Raw genomic sequence first — 20520 nt, 5'->3', positions numbered from 1 at the left:
TATATGCATTATTCATTTATTCAGCACCCACAGTGACAGGGCTGGTCCTGGGTACTGAGTCTGCAGAGATGGGGGAAACATAACAGAGAAACCTGAGCTTGAAGGATGGGGAGGAGAGGCAGGGCTGCCTGTGCGGATGCTTGGGGAGGACTGGCATGCTGGCTGGACGAGGAGTTGGCAGTTAGTGCAGTTGGACACCATGAAGGGTTTTGAGGAAGGGCAGCCCTGATGGCTCAGCGGTTTAGCGCCGCCTTCAGCCCAGGGCCTGATCCTGGAGACCCGGGATTGAGTCCCATGTCAGGCTCCCTACATAGAGCCTGCTTCTCCCTCTGCCTGTGTCTCTGCCTCTCTATCTCTCTCTCTCTCTCTCTCTCTGTCTTTGTGTGTGTATGTCTCATGAATAAATGGGTGAAATCTTTAAAAAAAGAAAAAAAGAAAGCTCACTTGGGATTAGTGCTCTGTCTGTATTCCATTAACCAAGAAAACAGAAGTGCAGCCCAGATCTTGCCTGGGGTCCCTCAAAGGACCCCGAGCCACCTCCCACTCAGTCCACTTGCAGCTGGCTTGCTGGTGGTACCCTGCACCTTGTCCATGTACCCAGGAGTTCCCTTCCCTCCTCACTCTTTCAACACTCATCCCTGAGTCTCCTGATCCCCTCTGGTTTTCTTTGCCTCAACTCCACCTTCTCATCTTTATTGTGCACAGTGTCTTGGTCTCTCTGGAGTCTTGAGCTTTATTTTCTCCTTTTCAGTACCTTAGTTCGAAACCGCACAGCAAACAGGAGGCTGGAGCTGACACCTCACTTTTAGAAGGCGGTAAAGGAAGAGAGACTGTAAACTCTTACTTATTTGTTGTTAGGCCTGCTCCATACTTTTGAAATAACCCCTGTACCTGAAAGATGTGGTGAGAACTGGAGAGGAACAGCAGAGGAAGGGTGACAATTGGGACAAAGTCAGCAAACTGTGACCCAGCAAACACCTGTTTTGATCATTGGGACACAGCCACACCTATCCCTCTATGTATTGTCTACTGCTGCTTCTGTTCACAGCTGCAGAACTGAGTTCCTATGGAGACTATTGCCTGTGAGTCCTAAAATATTTTTTTCTCTGGCTCTCTATAGAAAAAGTCTGCTGACCGCTGACTTGGGAGATAATTGCATTTTTGCCACCCAATTCTCAAAGTCAATCTTGGGGATGGGTAGCCATGTCTTCACTAACAAATGAACAGATGCATGCACTGCCCATAAGAGCTTGGTTTCTGAGGGCTGGGCCCATTCTCTTTTTTGAATCACACTGCCTGCCTTATATGGGTTGTCAGAAACAGCTAGAATAAATACACCGGAGATTTCAACCTCTGATACATACAGGGGCCAGGTGGATTATGTAAACCAGTAAAGCCAACCCAGGCGAAAGTTGACAAATGGCAACAACAATTTGGCTGTTAGTACTAGGAACACTAGGGAATAGTGGAGACTGCAGCAAACTGAAGAGTAGATGTCCCACACCAAGAGGGTGACATCACCAGGATAGCACAGTGTTTCTAATTTTCAAGAAGCTAAAAGCCTTTGAACTTTTAAACTTGGGTTTTTGTGTAGATCTCCTGATTTTTGCATGAAATACACTTTATGTTTAAACGTTGGAAGCATTTTAACCATAAAGGTAGGACAGACCCATGTGAACAAGTTGGACAAAGCATAGCTGAGTATGTCTGGAGGTCACCAGGGACCTCTGATACCTGACATACACATTGGACTGACCATCAGAGCTTCCTCACAGCTCTAGATAAGGCAGCAGAGGGTTTTCCTGGGCACTCACCAGGAAGAGTTCCGTATCAGCCATCAGCCCTGACTTCCGGTCAAGCCTTCAGCTGGACACTCAGAGCAGCCTCAGACTCCACTTATCTGCAGAGGGAAGGAAGTGCCCACGAGTCAAAGAGGATACAGAAGTCAGGAAGGCTGAGCTCCTAGAGGAGGAAGATGGGTTCTAGGAGAGCCGCAGGGTCTGAGAGGAAGCTACTAAGTTCATCCTGGGTACAGCCAATACAGGCTTAGCAGGGGTGCACATGTCAACCTTTTCCAATGTAATGAAGCCCAGTTTTACTTTTAGTACATCAAAAATGGGTATCCCCTCGATACAAATCAAAATTACAATGGTAATAACCTTACACCATTGGCTACACAGAATGTGTAGCCACACCAGAATGGCTAAAATCAAAAACACAAGAAACAACAGGTGTTGGCAAGAATGTGGAGAAAAAAGAACCCTCTTGCACTGCTGGTAGGAATGCAAACTGCTGCAGTCACTCTGGAAAACAGTATGGAGGATCCTTAAAAAGTTAAACATTACTATTTATACAAAGAATACAGATGCTAATCCAAAGGGATACATGCACCCCTATGTTTGTAGCAGCATTACTTACAATAGTCAAAATATGACAGCAGCCCAAGTGTCCATTGATCAATGAATGGATAAAGAAGATGTGGGGTATATATACAATGGAATACTATTCAGCTGCAAAAAAGAATAAGACAAATACAATATGATTTCACTCATACGTGGAACTTAAGAAACAAAACAGATGAGCAAGTGGGAAAAAAAAGAGAAAGAGACAAACCGAGAAACAGACTCTTGGGGCACCTGGCTGATCAGTCAGTAGAGCATGCCACTCTTGATCTTGGAGTCATCAGTTTGAGTACCACACTCAGTGTACAGCTTATATAGAAAAGAAAGAAAGAGAAAAAGAAAAGAGACTCTTAACTATAGAGAACAAACTGATGGTTACCAGAGGGGAGAAGAGTGGGGGGATGAGTTAAATAGTTGATGGGGATTAAACAGTGCTCTTTTCATGATGAGCATCAAGTGATTAAAATAAGAACTTTAAAAAAAATGGGAGAGGTACTGTGGAAAGGTCATGGGTTTGCAAATCTGAGAATCCTGGCTACCAGTACCAGCTGCTTGCCAAGAGAAAACTCTCAGAGCCTCAGTTTCCTCTGCAAAATGGGACTAAAAGTCCCTGCCTGTCGCACCAGGACTATGTGAAGATTAGATGATATGATGTATAGTATAGTACCTGCTGCAGAGAAGGCCACTCTTTAAGTGGTAGCCAACATTGGCTAAAGCTAGCAAAGTGTATCTCTTTACCTTTCCTGAGGTGTGTGAAATGGACTTGCTGAGACTTCCCCAAAGTTAGGACAGCTTCAGCTTCTCCACCATCACATCCATAGTGCTATCTTTTCAAGACCTGACAAGAGTCATCCAAGGATTATGTTAGGTTCTGTATGTAGGACCTCTAGAAAGACTTTGGACATCAAAGCAATGGGGGAAAACATAACCCACTGGAAACTAGAATAACGCTGTGGAATGAATTTCTCATTCCCAGCATGCAAGTGAATGAGTTTTAGGAACAACTCAAGTAACCCAAAGACATCATTTATGACTAAGTACAAAGCTTTTCAGAATCCAGTCAAAAAGGCAGAAATTACTCCCAGGCAGAAGAGATGAATGTTCCACCTTCCCTTCTCTTGGAGAGATTGTAGTCATTTGTTGAGTACCTGCTGCAGTTGACCCGTGAACAGCTCGGGTTTGAAATGTGCAGATCCATTTATACATGGAGTTTTTTCAATAAGTGTATTATAGTGCTGTAAATGTACTTGCTCTTCCTTATGATTTTCCTAATTACATTTTCTTTTCTCTACTTCACCGTATTGTAAGAATACAGTATATAATACCAAATGTTCATTGACTATGTTAAGGCTTCCAGTGAACAGCAGGCTATTAATTAAGTTTTGGGGGAGTCCAAAATTATACTTGGATTTTCAACTGTGCAAGGGAGTCAGTGTGCCAACCTGTGTTATTCAAGGGTCAACTGTATTCGAAGGAGCCAGACTTGAGATGTGGGCAACAGAAAGAAATACACACAGGGATCACTGTGCTTGCTGCCATGTTTTTGCTAGGAATCTACCAGGGGACATAAAACAAATACACCTGTCACCAGAGCAGTCCATTCTATAATCTCCTCTGGGCTACCTTCACTGTCTCCTCCACCCCAGACACTTACCCCACAGTCCTTTCCTGCCCTACCCCCAAGACCATATTAAATGCATTTAGAGTTTCCCAAATACTGAAAAATTTTGATCCACCACCCTTTATTTGTAATTCAAAATAGATTTTTATTTTTCCCGAGAGACACAGAAGTTAACTCTGATGAAAGAGTTAAATTTCTGATGAAATTTAAATTGTTTCCTTTCTGGAAACATGGTAGCCCGAGTGCTGGGTGAGGCCATCAAAGATGAGCATTTTTTTTAAGTTTATTTCTTTTTTTTTTTTTAATTTATTTCTTTATAATATCTACATCAATGTGGGGCTTAGATTCATAACCCTGAGGTCAAGAGGCCCATGCTCTATTGACTGAGCCAGCCAGGGGCCCCAAAGATGAGCATTTATGAGTATGTGTGTGCTTCCAGGTGTTCCGCGCTGCTGGCCTGGGCTGACTGTGGTTGTGGTTCTCATGCCCACGAACGTGCTGGGCAGCTTCCTTATGCTATTTCCCTTCTATCCTCCCACCAAGTTACCCCTGCCCCTTTCCCAGATGGCCCCATAGGTCCTACAAGTGGGGGGATCCTAAGCTGGCCTTCTTACCAGGCATGTGTGGTTCCAGGGCTCAGCAGGTAGCTCAGCAGGCCTGCCCGGTGGCCACTGCCCAGTTGGCTCCACTGGGGGCTCTGCTGGGTGTGGCTGGCATGCACAGGGGCCGTGGCTCAGCCAGGTGTCCAGGCTCAGCAGCCTTAGACAGGAAGAGGTTCAGTCTGCCTCAGCTAACTTCCTCTGGCTTGTGTTCCAAAGGCAAAGGGATATAGATTTTTGAGGACAAGGAACATAGCTTACTGAGCTTTCCAAAGGACAGATTTCCCAACAATAAGAATGTGATAGTGAGCTTTGGAGATGTGCTAGCAGGAATTAGGGAAGTGGTTCCTGGCAGCTGGGTTTTCATTCTTGTGTGCATCGTTTTAATATTTTTCCCCCTTCAGGCTAGGTAGAGTAGAAGAAGGAGGTTATTGATATAATTTACAGAAGAGTTGTAAGAGTAGCACGAGCAATTCCTTGTATTATATACTTTCATGTATGTATGTATAATTTCATGTATATATATGTGTGTACTATATAATTTCAAATATCCATAGAAGTTACAAGAATAATACCAGGGACTCCTCTATACCCATTTTCCCAGTTCCAGATTCCCTAGTTGTTTATATTTTGTCCCATTTTCCTGATCACTCTCTTTCTCTCTTTATTCTTTCTTTCTTTCTTTTCTTTTTTAAGTCGGCTCCTTGCCCAACGTGGGGCTTGATCTCACAAACCTGAGATCAAGAGTTGCATACTCTAGCGACTAAACCAGCCAGGCACCCTCTCTTTCTCTCTTTCTACATATATACATGCACAAGCAATTGTATAAATATGTAACTATTCCATAAATATATAAGTTTTGCCTCTCTATATGTGGTCATATATGTAATATATTTTCTGACCCATTTGAGAACTCAGTGGAGACATCACACCCATTTAAACCCTTCCATGTGTATTTCCTAAGAGCAAGGACATTCTCTTACATATTCACAGTAAATGTTCAAAACCAAGCAATTAAACATGGCTACAACACTGCTCTAGCCTACAGTCCATTATCAATGTTTGGTGATTGCCCAGTTATGTCCTTATGGAATTTCTTTTCCTCTCATTCTGGATTCATCCCAGGTTCACATGTGCACTTAGGGGTCATGATTCTTGAATCTTCAAATGACATCATTTTATTCACTTTATTATTATATGTTTAACTTTTTGTTTCAGTGTGACATACATGTAGAGAGTGCTCACATCAGTATCCAGCTTGATGAATTCTCACAAAGTCAACCTGCCTGGTGCTGGTTCTAAATGGCGCTTTATGTATGATGTCAAAAACATCAATCCCTTGGTCATCAGAATAGACGATTCTCAGGAGGTGAGCCCAGTGCATGGATGTGCAGCCAACCATGGCCATGGGGCAGGTGACGTGGGCTGGCAGTGGCATTGATCAAAGGACCTGCAGGGCTCTCTCTTCAGCTCTTACTTCCTCACCCTGCAGATGTCTGTGGCCCCCTGCTCCCTTTTCAGAGTATCCACTTGTATTTTGGTGATTAAATTAAGCTGAACATTAAAAGCAGATTCTAGTGTTCCAGACTTCACTCCAGAAGTCTTCCTCCATCCCTTCCATTAACTGACCTAAACAAAAGTCTGGCCATAGACAACTTTCTCATCTGAACCAAAATGCACTGTTAGAAACAGGACAGGAGCTGCAGACATTGCTCATAGACACAAAAGAGAGACACATGGGGTTCCACCCAGCTCTCCTGCTCCAGGCCGATGCTTCTTTTTTTTTTTTTTTTTTTTTTTAAGATTTTTATTTATTTATGAAAGACACAATGAGAGACAGAGGCAGAGACATAGGCTGAGGGAGAAGCAGGCTCCCTGCAAGGAGCCTGATGTGGGACTCCATCCCGGATCCAGGGATCACACTCTGGGCCAAAGGCAGATGCTCAACTGCTGATCCACCCAGGTGTCCCCAGGCCTATGCTTCTGTGGGTGGGCCAGGTCTTTCCCCTTGGGCATCTTAACTCCACTACCTGACCCCAGAAGGCCTGTCCAACATGAGAAAGAATCCCAGGATTCTTTGCTAGGATGATAGTTCCTAATCTATGTGTGTGAACAGCAAGCCTTTCTTGTCCATTCCTGAGTGTCTGGTGTCATCAGGAAACAGGAGATGTCAAGATGTGGAAGAGGCATGGCAGAGGGGGCTGCTTTTTGCGCCTCCCTCCCATCAAGAGGCACCACCTGAATGTGCCTGCACACGGTTAGCCCTTAGTCCATATCTATATGGGATCAGTGAAAACACTGTCAAGAGGGTTACTCTGCTTTACATTTCATGCCTCTCTTGTGCATTGCTTTAGGTGATCGTTACCTTCTTAGGGGAACCCAGAGTTTAAAGAATGCTGCTGGGTTACTATAGATCATTTCCTCCAAAGATGGTTTCTACAGCATACATTTACAAAAACTCTGATACCCAGTTGTCTGACTTTCATAGATTCTGAGGCAAAACAAACACAACATAAAATATACAATTTTAACCATTTTCAAGTGAACAGTTTGTGACATAGAACAGCTCACAGTGCTGCAATCTCATTGTTGTGCCAATATGACTACCATTCAAATCCAGAACTTTTTCATCTTCTGGAGCTGAAACTCTGACCCTATTAAACACTAAGCCCTCCTCCCAGCTGCTGGTAAGCACCATTCTGCCTTCTGTCTCCATGCATTGACTATTCCAGGTATCTCATATGAGTGGAATCCTACACTATTTGTCTTTGTGTGTCTGGGTCATTTCGTTCAGTGCAATTTTCCTCCAGTTGTAACAAGTGTCAGAGTTTCTTTCCTTTTTAAGGAACAAGCACATTCCGTTGTCTGTATATACCACATTTTGTTTATGCATTCATCCATCGATGTCCATTTCGGTTACTTCCCCCTTTTTAGCTCTTGCAAGTAATGCTGCTACAAACATGGGTCAGATTCTGTTTTTAAAGAACATGCTCTTAGTTCTCTCGCCCTGAATCAGAATATTAAAACTTTTCTAATTAGGGGCACACAACCCACAAGGGGTGTGTGTGTGTGTGTGTGTGTGTGTGTGTGTGTGTATGTGAAGGGTCCAGGCTAGGGCTGAAGTGAAACCCAAGTCTGTCTTGCAAAATGCAGCTCCCTGTGTTTGCTAGCTAGGAGGAGCCAAGGTCTTTAGTAACAGTGCAACCTATTTAGTGATCCAAAGGGTCAGGTAGGTTATGTCGAGCAAATGCAAGTTGTTGGCATTACTAACGTCTGTGACCACTCACCAGGCATGTGTTCCTGTTCCTTATTTCTGTCTTACCTTCCCTATCACATTGTAAACCTTTTCCGGGACAAGGAAAATGTCTTATACGTCTTTACTTGTCCATTTAGCCCAGTACCCTAAAAGGAGCAGGTCTCCAGTAAATGAGTTGACAGTGACTCACATTTTTACTTTACTTAAATCCAAGTTAGTTAATATATAATGTACTATTAGTTCCATGGGTAGAATTTAGTGGTTCATCATCTGCATATAACACCCAGTGTTCATTCCATCACGTGCCTTCCTAATGCCCATCCCCTAGTTACCCCATCCCACCACCCACCTCCACTCCAGCAACCTTCAGTTTATTTCCTAGAGTTAAGAGTCTTTTATGGTTTGCCTCCCTCTCTGTTCTCATCTTGTTTTATTTTTCCCTCCCTTCTCCTCTATTCATCTGTTTCGTTTCTTAGATTCCACATGTGAGTGAGATCCTATGGTATTTGTCTTCTTCTGACTTATTTCACTTAGTATAATACCCTCTAATTCCCTCCATGTCATTGGTAAGATTTTTTTGATGGGTGGGAAATATTCCATTGTATGTGTGTCCTACATCTTCTTTAACCATTCATCTATCGATGAACATCTGGGCTCTTTCCATACTTTGACTGTTGTGGACATGGCTGCTATAAGTATTGGGGTGCCTGTGCCCTTTGAATCACTATGTTTGTATCCTTTGGATGAATACCTAGTGGTGCATTTGCTGGATCATAGGGCAGCTCTATTTTCAACTTTTTGAGGAACCTCCACACAGTTTTCCAGAGTGGCTGCAACAGTTTGCATTCCCACCAACAGTGTAAGAGGGTTCCCTTTCTCCGAATCTTCGTCATTATTTGTTGTTTCCTGAGTTGTTAATTTTAGGCATTCTAACCGGTGTGAGGTGGTATCTCATTGTGGTTTTGATTTGTATTTCCCTGAGGCCTAGTGATGTTCAGCATTTTTTCAGTGTCTGTTAGCTATTCGTATGTCTTCTTTGGAGAAGTGTCTGTTCATGGACAGTGACTCACTTTTCTGATTTACCTATCTACCCATGCTGTGTGTTGACATCATCAGTGTCCCAATGTGTACTTTCCCACCATCAGGAAGATTTATCTTTGCAAATTTGCACCGAACAGCTGCTGTTGTTTTATCTGTAGCTAGGCAGCTCAATTAAATTAGTGGACTGAATTATTAATATAACAATTGCAAGAATTGATTTCACCAGTATATGTTAGGCATCCCTTATGTGGCCAGTTGGACAAGATGCCGAATATGCTGACATCAAAAGCACTGGTTTTATCCTCTGGGCTCCCATTAGAACCTTGTTCCTTGTATAGGCTTTCAATCAGGCCAAGGAGTTTGTTAGAAATGTGGAATCCCAGGCCCTACCCCAGACCCAGGAGTCAGAACCTGCATTTTAATGAACTCTCCAGGTGATGCATGTGCATGTTCCACTTTGAGAAATACTGGTCTGGTGGATATTTTCTGTTAGTTTTATTTGTAATGGTGATAAGAGAGTTGCAAACCTCTTTATCCGTGTGTGTGTGTGTGTGTGTGTGTGTGTGTGTGTGTGTATGTGTGTGTTAGAGGAGATGAGACCAGGTTAGCATTGAAACACTGTGTCCAAATCTGGTCACACAAACTAAACCAAAACAGCCTTGAAATCATCTGCACCCCCATATACCCATTATGTGGGAATACTAGGGAGAGGTAAAGGCCCTGAGGGCTGGTGAAAGCACCTGGATGTCTAACGTGGAAGAAATAGCCTAAGAGGTTGTGCTGTGAATTTATAGCAAAAAGAAAAGCATTGGTTGGGTTTTCCAGTAGCAGATTCAGAGACAGTATGTGAATACCAGTAGACTATTTTGGAGGTGATCACAGGGACTCAGGTAGAAGAGTGTGACAGAGAAGGGAAGGCAGCCTCTGGGGCTTGGTCTTAGAAAACTGTGTAGTATCAGTGTAGTCCCTCCAGGGGGAAGAGGCTGGGGTATGTATGAACCAGATGTCACCCTGCTCTGAGTTCCTCTGACCAGAGTATCCACAGGCCTTGAGGAGAGTCTTCTAGGTATTTGCAGAGGAAAGCCATCACAGGCTACCGGAGCAGTGGCCTCCCAGGGTTATGGGCAGGGCACTAACCATACCTGCTAGAATATCCTATCTGAAATCCTGAGTCCAGGCTGCCTCCACGGACCTATGCATCAAAGCTCCAGTTCCAGATGAGGAACAAACAGAACTTTGGCATTTTAACAAGTTTCAAAGCCTCAGTGATTCATTGCCTCAGAGTTATTAATCATCTTCACAAGACCAAAATGACCGGCCTTCACATTTTCTAAAAGTCCAAATTCCCTTTTCATAATCCCTCCACCTTCTTCCTTCCCTAAACTAAATATATGTGCTCAGAGTACATTATCATACTCAATTTACAGAAAATAAGTTTTTAAGGTTCTATTTCAAAATTTTCACTTTAATGTTGCAAGTCACAAATTCATGCTTCCTCTTCAGTTCTCTCCCCTTTGAATCTTTACTCCATGCATTCCTAGTGGCTTTTTCATGGTTTTGTTTTTATTGCAATTAAAACCAAGATTCTGCATACAGCAGTTATTGTCTCCAGAGGCCATGTCAGCATCCTGATAAGTCAGCATTTCTTTAAGAGTTTCTGCAGAACATTGCTTCACTGAAATAGTCATCAGCAAAGAGTAGTAGGGCAGTAGGCCTGTGGAATCCTGCACGCCCCGTTGTTTTCCTGGTGGCCCACTCTGCACAGCAGCATCTTAAAGGTTCCTAGGAGCCCACCATGACTTTGTTCAAGTGAATGTTTAACCTGATTTCATTGGATGCTTCCAGGCATCCAATTTGGAAATCCCACCTGCTCACATCTTACACTGATGGCATTGGGCAAAAAACTCTTGGGGAAGTGCTAATTTGAACATATCCCTGGACTCTCTTGGCATTTGACCTTGGTAAGCACTTGGAATGGGTTGAATAGCAACAGTGGGGCACCGGAAATTATAGCTCAGAGCTTACTCCCTTTTTTTGTAACTAGAAAAAAAAAAAAAGAGAGAGAGAGAGAGAGAGAACACTTCCCTATATATAAACTGATGTTTTGGAATGAGGAGGGCCTTCTATTCCATATTGAGGTCAACCCTGGCAGGCAGCTGAGAGGATTCATCAAAAAAGTTTGAATCCACCTACACTGTGTAGGTGTGGTGCCACTCTTCTTGGTAAGGCCCTGGCCTCAGGAAATGAGGAATGTAATTCTGTACCTCAGCCATGGCCATTGGCAGGATATCTTATTTCCTTTGTTTTATTAAGGCCTACACCAACCAGCTGATGTATCACTGGCTCTAGGTTTGGCAAATCTAAGTACCTGTCAGCAGAGTAGTAGATCACAGGGCCCACATGCTCTCAAGAAAATTTGTCTAATTACTGTGCGGTTAACTCCAGTCTCTACATATGAATCCCACCCATTGAATTACTCTTTTACTTCTATTTTTCCTGAAATGAAGATAGCTATTTTTCCTAAGGGAAGAAAAATATGCTTATTGCAGAAAAACTGAAAAATATAAAGAAGGAAGACAAGATTACCACCACTAATTGCTCCATCTGGAAATGAGCCCTGTGTTTATGTGCTAAGGCATCTGGAATCTTGCTCTGTTATATTACACAAATCCATAGATAAATATATTACATAAATGGGCTCAGAGAATACATGCTGTTTTGCATCTTTTCTTCCACTTAATAATTTATCACTATATTGATATACTGACATGTATTATACATATCAATAAATATATAACAGAATCACCATTTTAAAATTTATTTTTGAGATAGAGTTGACATATAATGTTATGTTTTAGATGTACAACATGGTAATTCAGCAATTCTATATAGTACTCAGTGCTCACCACGATAAGTGTAGTTATCATCTACCCTTATATCACATTATTACAATATTATTGACCATATTTCCTATGCTGTGCTTTTATCTTCAGTACCTTTTTATTTTATAACAGGACGTTTATACCTCTTAACCCTCTTCACCTATCCCACCCACCTGTCCACCCACCTCCCCCTGACCACCATCAGTTTGTTTTCTATATTTAAGAGCAACAGAATCGCTATTTCAATAACTATGCAGTATTCTAATATATTGCTATACCACACTTTAACCAGTCCACTGTTGTTAGATATTTAGTCCTTGTTCACTATTATGAATGATACTGCCTCGAACATCCTTTACTATATGTCTGATTATTTCTTTGAATCAATTCCTAGAATTAGAAATGCTGAATCCAACAGTTTTCATACATAAATTGATGATGTATACATTCAGATTGTCTTCCAGAAAGGGTGAGTCATTATTTCTCCTCCACTGCTTGTAGAAAGCCCAGTGAAGCTCAGTAGGAAGCTAGAGGTGATAAAAGGGAAGTGAATGTGACAACATTCATGCCACTGCACCCTGAAATGCACAGAACGATGGCTGGTGATCAACAAGAATTTGAGTCAGAAGAGGCATTAAAAATTCATTGATCTCTTCATTAGTTTTTATTTAAATTCCAGCTAGTTAACATACAGTGTAATATTAGTTTCAGGTGTAGGATTTAGTGATTCAACACTTCCATATGACATCTAGTGCTCATCATGATATGTCACTCCTTAAACCCTATCACCCATCTAGCCCATCCCCCTGCCCACCTTCCCTCTAGTAACCCTCAGTTTGTTCTCTATCAATAGTTAAGAGTCTGTTTCTTGGTTTGCTTCTTTCTCTCTCTTTTTTCTCCTTTGCTCATTTGTTCCTTAAATTACACATGAGTAAAATCAGATGGTATTTGTCTTTCTCTGACTTTTTTCACTTAGCAGTATACGCTCTAGTCCATCCACATCATTGTAAGTGGCAAGATATTGTTCTTTATAACGATTGAGTAATATTCCACTGCATATATATACTACATCTATTTAATGCTTGAGGAAGCTGAATTCCAGAGAGGTTAAGGAACACTTCCTCCCTCATGCACACAGAAAGCCTGGGATCCACAATTGGCCAATGTCTTAGAATGGCCCTCAACTTCAGAGATAATTTCCAAAAGTCAAAACTGTAATTCTCATACAAATACTTAGTGACTGTGTGTCAAAGATTGATTTAAATCATTAAAGAAAAAATCAACAGGATGTTAAAGCTAATTCCAAATGGCAGAGACTGATAAATAGTCATTGGACAAAAGAATCCCGTGTTGAACCAGCTGTTACATCCACTGTTAGCCAGCTCTGTGTGTCTAACTTTGCAAGGTTAGATGTAAGCTTGATACTGCTAATATTCAACAGTTTTTTGGCCTTCAAACAATTGCAATTTCATTTGGCTCAGCCTAATACAAAAATGGCTAAAGATGTCCAGGGCAATAAAATTAAAACCTTTTTTTATGTTTTCTGCCAAAAAAATATCATTTGCAACTTAACAATCTTCCACGTGTTCCGCATCTGACTGTCCAGAGTTTGGGCTTTAATCAAAAGAAAAGAGTGAAACAAAATGACGTTCCAAGTGATCCTTAGGTAGGTTTCTTAACTATGCCTAACTATGACTTTGAAAGAGAACTTTTTTATATTGAGTTTTGCATAGTTTTGTTAACTGTAGGAACAAACCCTTTGTGGCTGAACTGATGTATGGATGGACAAGGTTGATCTCAGTGGTAAATCCACCCAAAGCTCTGTTGGCCTTGGAGGTCCTCTGAATGCTTGAAGGCCAAAAGGGCACCACATTCAGATTTTAGTGCATATTTCCATGGCAATGGGCTTCGACCTTTATGTTTCTCAGCGACCAGGGGGCAGAAGGACCTGTTCAAGATGCAGAAATCTGCTCTTGCCAGGCTTCCAGCCATGGTCAAGGTAGAATGCCTTTCATGAGAGCCCTATCACCTGGACAGGATGCCAGAAGGAGCCCAGAAGGCCTGAGTGCCTGCTGGTCATCTCACCAGCCCCCATTTTGTAAACTCCAAGATGCTAATCCCCCACACAGCAGGTTTGTCACTGATAAGACAGCCAAACAAGCCACTAAAAACCTCAGGCTTCTCCAACTTGAGCTCCATGAAGACATAGATCAGCACATTTGAGTTCCAAGAGTCACTGATTTCTAAATGTATCATCTCTGAAAACATGTGTATGCTACAGTCAGTGGTGTGTCATAATTATAATTGGCAGCTCTTTTTTTTCTTGATGACATATAAAATAAGAGTGTGCCTTATAATTAACAGTACCTTCAATTTGATACAGCATACTATGTCTTTGTTTTTCTTCCCCCTTGCAGAACCTAATGCTTACTACATACTCTATAAATATTTTGTAAAAATATAAAGAATCAAATGCAAAACCGGATTTAAAATACAAATGCTGAAACTAACCAGGACTGTAGCAGACATCAGTGCTGACTCTGAGAACTCTGTCCTTTGTGGCCCTTCTGCCATTTAGCTTATTACTTAACGTTAAAACTCAAAACCACAAGCAGTAGGATGGTGATAATCTGTAACTTCTGAGTCCTTGAAGAATTTAACACAATACTGGTCTCAGTCAACTGACCAAGTAAATTAGGACCTCAGCAGAATGACTGGTCAAGATGTGGCCACACAAGTTGCTTCCATGTTTCATATATTGAACTACCGACACTGTGTCTCTTTAAAAAACTCCCTCCCTCCCTCCACCACAGATACACTAAATTTAAAGTTACATCAGTGTTTGCAGAATCATTTCAAATATGGTGAAAAACAAAACTCAAAAAACTCTGAGCTCAGCCTCTAGAAGTTGCACAGAATGAGCAGCACCTATACCAGCACGGTCCTCCCAGGCTCTCACAGACTCTGTGTACTTGGTGTTGAATATCTGGTGATGTAGAGCCAATTTGGGCTTCTCTTAGATGCCAGTAGAAGCAGTTTACAACTTAGTCATTAGAGGGATCATGTTTTAAAGCCAATGGCTTCTGCTCCATGAGAACTTAACAGTGGATCAGAAAAGAGTGCATTCCAAATTGAAGCCACATAGATGGTTGTTGATGGTGAATGGTTGAAAAAGCTTGGGCAGTGCCTTTTAATGGCTATTACCATGTCAGTCACTTCCCCACCAGGTCCAGCTGAGCTTCTCATGGACTGGCTAGAGCTCCACCCACTCCGTGTCCTGATTTAGCCCTGGTCTAGGAGGAAAATGAACAGGGAAGTTATCAAGAGGAAGGCAGAGGGGGAAGAGCACTCATTCATTCAACAACTCATGTGTGCCAGGGACTGGCCTGAGCCCCAAAGATACAACAGAGAGCAAAAAGATGTGGTTCTTATTCTGGAAGTAACATCTAGGTGGGAGCATCTGAGAGAGCCTCTGGCTCTAGAAATAACCCACAGGCAGGAATATCCACTTCAAATGGTGAAAGAGGCCAAGAGTGAAGATTGGGGGCTATCTTAAGTCTGATTCCTCAGAAATAGGTGCAGAGCTAAAGATTTGTATCAAAGTGGCTTATCAGGAAATGCTCCCAAGAGAAACTCAAAGTGGAGTGGGGCAGCAAAGAGGTCAGACAAGAGTCCATTTCAAGCAAAGTCCCTCAAAGAAAACTTTGGCTCCATCTTAAAGGGAGCTTGGGGACAGTATAAGTCTCACCTCTCAATTGTCTCCATCAGAGGAGAAGTAGCTGGGGCATTTATACCTCAGCACCTATCTGTCATTAGTCAAGGACTGACTCTGGGTCCTTTTTGGTCTCTGTGCGCCAGACAGAGCAGGTTCTGGCTATCTGAAAGCCATGCTTTGGCAAGGGCGTTGGGGCTGGCTGTGTAAGGCCAGGTTCCCTTCTCCCACTCTTGAGAAGCATTAAGGTTCCCCCTCTGGTGGAAGCATTGGTCTCAGGAGAGGCCACAGTGCTGCCTGATATTGGTAGGGGTTTTCAAATCTAAGAAGGTCCGAGAGGCTAAAAGCTATGAAAACCTGATCCTTCAACATCTTGAAGTATACCCAGAAGATACCAATGCACACAAAGGATACCAGGTCTTGAATTTCTTGGAAATCTCCTAATTTCAATTGTTTCTATCCACTTTAAGAACACTCATGCTTGTTAGGCCCCAAGAAACCCCATGGAATTGAAGTGCCCCTAGGGGCATAGCATGTGGACATCTCTTTCATGAGCATTGTACAAGGAGCTGTGTTCCCCAACAGATACAATCAGCCAACACATCCTGCTACCTTAATCCCACTCTGTACTTCCAGTACCCTCTGATTTTTTGTTATGGTGAGCAGTGTAACCTGGTAAGCCTGCTCCCCACCAACAACATTTTTATAATGTGTATCTGGGGGGATCCCTGGGTGGCGCAGTGGTTTAGCGCCTGCCTTTGGCCCAGGGCACGATCCTGGAGACCTGGGATCGAATCCCACATCGGGCTCCCGGTGCATGGAGCCTGCTTCTCCCTCTGCCTGTGTCTCTGCCTCCCTCTCTCTCTCTCTCTCTCTCTTTCTGTGTAACTATCATAAATAAATTAAAAAATAAAAATAAAAAAAATAAATGTGCATCTGCTGTGGACTTTGCTTGCATCACCTCCATGGACTCTTAAACTGCCTCAAGAGGCAGGTCTCAACATATCCTCAATTTACAGATGAGGGAATTTAAAGAGTCAAATGATTTATTCAAGGACACATTGCTTGAAGCTGCAGAGTCAAAGGAATTCCAAGCCAGTCATTTAGCCAAATTCTGCTTTTAAATATTAGATTTGTTCACTTGTGTTTGTTTCCTGTAAGTACTGCTATTTAGGAAGCACAATTCAACTGAGTAAACTTGAAAGTCTAATTGGCCAACAGTTTCTGAATGGGCCAGCATCTTGACCAGCAAGTAGAAAGGAGCTCCAAGGAGCAGTACAACATGGGAGACCTGCAGAGGCAGAAGGGAGTAGGGACAAGGACATGATAAAGAAAAGAAAGATTTGTTTCAGGCTGGGTCACCTTCCTCTTGGGGAAGGGCTTGGGTCTGTCCTTCAGTTTACATTACCACTGTTGATTAGGAAATTGCAGACTGGTTTAAAATACCACTCCTGGGAGAGTTTGGAGCTGCAGTTAGGTTAGGCATTAAGTCCTGGTTTGCGACATGGGGCTTTGCACAAGTGACTCCATTTGGAGCCTCGTATTTCTATTTTTAACACTGCTCTTTTTTTACTTTGAGCTAAAAACAAAAGGTTATTAACATCAAACCATTTGTTTCACTTTACTCAGAGGATAGTATGGGGGTGTGTTGCTTATCACCTTTTTCTGTATGTAAGTATGTGGAGGTATTTTTTTCTCTTAACTCCAAAGTAGAATAAAAAGATAGAGGAATAAAAAGATAGTGAATGTTGTTTTTTAGTAAATAGGAAGGTTCTGTCTATGATCAGGGGATGTTTTGAATCAGCAAGGCTAAGATGAATTATTGCAAAAATGCTGTTGAGTTCATTTGCTCTCCATTTGGAATAAAGAAATCAAGGGCAGAATTCTGTCTTCTGCCTCACAGGTCATCCCTAACCTTTGGGCATGTTTGAAGGTGACAGCCCTCTGGCACATTCCTTAGCCTGTAGAAGGCACCTTGAGGCAGATATAGCCATCCCAGAGTCCAAGGTTTAGGGGTTTGGAGAACTAGCATGGGCCATATTAGAGTTATCCCTCCCCTCCTTGTCCTGACTTCATACCATACAAAAAATTATGCTCCAGATAAATAAAAAAGCCTACTTATAATAATATATTATATGTAAATGGGCAAAACTACATGTCCGTCTCAGCAGAAAAGAGGGGAAATTATTTATAACTTCAAGATAAGAAATGTCTTCCTAGGGGCGCCTGAGTGGCTTAGTTAGTTAAACTTCCAACTCTTTTTTTTTTTTTTAAGATTTATTTATTTATGATAGACCGAGAGAGAGAGAGAGAGAGAGAGAGAGGCAGAGACACAGGAGGAAGGAGAAGCAGGCTCCATGCCAGGAGCCCGACATGGGACTCAATCCCGGGACCCCAGGATCGTGCCCTAGGCCAAAGGCAGGCACCAAACCGCTGAGCCACCCAGGGATCCCCAACTTCCAACTCTTGATTTCAGCTTGGGTCATGATCTCGGTGACCTGGGATTAAGCCCCACCCACATCAGGCTCCATACTCAGTGTAAAAACTGCTTGGGATTCTCTCTCTCCCTCTCCCTCTACCCCTCCCCTGCTTACTCACTCTCTCTCTAAAATAAATGAATAAATCTTAAAAAAAAAAAAAAAGAAAAGAAATGTCTTCCTAGACAAGAGTCAGTAAACAAGAGCCAAAATGAAAAAATTTTGATTCTACTAACATTAAAAACTTAAGGAGATTAAAAAACAAAAAGAAGTATGAAAGAAAATCTTTTAAATAAAGAGAAAAGCCAAGAAACTCCAAGATGGGCAACAGATAAATGAGGAACAATTACAAATGAACAACAAAAATAGAATCCGAGCAAACCACATTAAAACAATAAGAAGCCACTTATACTCATCAGATTGGCCAAGCTTAAAAGTTGATAAAATTAAACACTGATAAATGAAAGAAACACTTCCAAAGATAATGGAGCAGAATAGTCTGGCACAGCCACCTGGAGAACAATGTGGCGCCACCTCATAACCTCTTACATGAATGGAGCCCAGCGTTTTCTGTGAGGTTCCCCACACAGTACACAAAGATGTTTAACACAGTCTGCTTGTGACAGCAAAACACTGGAAATGACCTAAATGTCAAGATAGAATGGCTACATGGTATATCCTTATTATATCCCCATGTGGTATGCCCCTAAGGTGGAAAACCATTCTCACTTAAAATGAATGAACTAGGCAGAATGGCTAAAAGAACAACTCAGGAAACAATAGATGTTGGCGAGGATGCAGAGAAAGGGGAGCCCTCTTACACTGTTGGTAGGAATGCAAACTGGTGCAGCCATTCTGGAAAACAGTAGGGAGATTCCTCAAAAAGTTGAAAATAGAGCTACCCTACAACAGAGCAATTGAACTATGGGAATACTATTCGGCCATCAAAAAAATGAAATCTTGTCATTTGCAATGACATGGATGGAACTAGAGGGTATTTTGTCAAGCAAAATAAATCAGAGAAAGATAATTATATGATTTCGCTTATATGTGGAATTTAAGAAACAAAACAGGAGTATAGGGGAAGTGAGGAAAAAATAAAACAATGAAATCAGAGAAGGAGAAAAACTGTAAGAGACTCTAAACTCTAGGAAACAAACTGAAAGTTGCTGGAGAGGAGTTGGGTGGGGGGATGGGATAACTGGGAGATGGACATTAAGGAGGGCACGTGTAATGAGCACTGGCTGTTATTATGCAACTGATCAATCACTGAACCCAACCTCTGAAACTAATAATATACTATATGTTAATTAATTTAATATAAATAAATTTTTTAATGCAAAAAAAAAAGAATGAGCTAGGGCTTCACATATCAATGTGGATAAATCCCACATTTCACTGAGTGAAATCAGGGAACTACAGGACAATTCATCAGTACAATTCCACTGGGTAGAAAAAGCACAGAATGATACCATTCAAGAATGGAGTACACAAAACTGCTAATAGTGGTTACCTCTGGGTAGGTGAAAAGGATTATGGGTAATAGTCAAGGGAGATTAGCTTTAACTACAACAATTTGTGTTTTTCAATGAGAATGTATTCATATATTATGTTTACAATTACAGCTAAATTTCAAAAATATAAATGCAAACACTCTTGGGGGATGTGACACACAAAATTTAGAAAGCAAAAAAATAACAGGGTTTTGAGATGCTCTACCATCATTTTCTAGACAGTCTTCTGCAAGTGGAAGGAAGGAGCCTTCATTATTTTGTTTGTTTGTTTTTGTGGCGACAGTTCCTGGGGGCAGAGATCATCTGAAGGTTCGAAGGTCAATAAGGAGCCCATTAGTGTACAGACTACTTTAGAGGAGCCCCAACATGGGATGTGCCCACCAGACCATGATGCTCCCCCACCTCAACAGAAACAGACAGGAAAGGGATTATTTGGGTAATGTGGTTTTTCATGACCTGGAGGTAGGTCTAATCCCACAGGGTTGATGGGACTGTAAAGGTTCATCACACCCCAAGGCCAAGTTGATGCACTGGAGGACTAGAAATTCCATAGCTGAGAGCTAAACACTTGACTTTTCCTATACCCTAGGTTTCAAGTCTTTGCCATATCTGCAGCACATCCCTTTTCACACCATGATAACATTCCTAGTTCGACTTGCTATTTGAAGAAGGCTGTATCAGAACTTGCTCGGTAAACACTTTCTCCTTTTAATTCAGCTTGGCCTTCAAGGGAATTTTTCTCCTTTATCTAACCCTAAAAGAAAGAACACAAGATTTGGAGTCCCTCCCCTTTCCCTCCCTCCAGCCTCCTGTGCGAGCAGGAATGGTGGCATCAAGACTTCTGTCCCCAGTCAGGGAAAAGAGGCATCTAGTGGGCAGATGTTGAGATTAGAGACTCCACAAACACTGGCCTTTTGTAGGTCAGGTCTGCCCCAGTAATGAAATAGCCTCTTTCCAGGCTAGGAGATGCCTGTGTCTATTTGAAGTATCTCCTAGTATCACTCTGCTTCATGGCA

General features: G+C 42.1%; 1 protein-coding gene and 1 long non-coding RNA gene across 13 annotated transcripts in view; one reads left to right on the top strand and one right to left on the bottom strand.

Moving 5' to 3' along the window:
- The window catches only part of RIN2 (Ras and Rab interactor 2), a 218422-nt gene that overhangs the window by 127725 nt on the left and 70177 nt on the right, over window positions 1–20520 (top strand). The window lies entirely within an intron of this gene.
- Window positions 1–20520, bottom strand: part of LOC112673513 (uncharacterized) — a 53611-nt gene that overhangs the window by 11347 nt on the left and 21744 nt on the right. For 2 of the 3 annotated variants that reach the window (XR_003144839.3, XR_003144838.3), the window contains exon 3: window positions 1815–1900. This is a non-coding gene — a long non-coding RNA (uncharacterized LOC112673513). Of the gene's footprint in view, window positions 1–1814; window positions 1901–2418; window positions 2511–3140; window positions 3241–20520 lie in introns of all 3 variants that reach the window. The other variant, XR_007405440.1, reaches the window with a different exon arrangement.

Source organism: Canis lupus, chromosome 24, assembly GCF_003254725.2.
Source record: "Canis lupus dingo isolate Sandy chromosome 24, ASM325472v2, whole genome shotgun sequence".
NCBI classification, from domain to species: Eukaryota; Metazoa; Chordata; class Mammalia; order Carnivora; family Canidae; genus Canis; species Canis lupus.
This window is presented reverse-complemented; position numbering and strand designations above follow the sequence as displayed.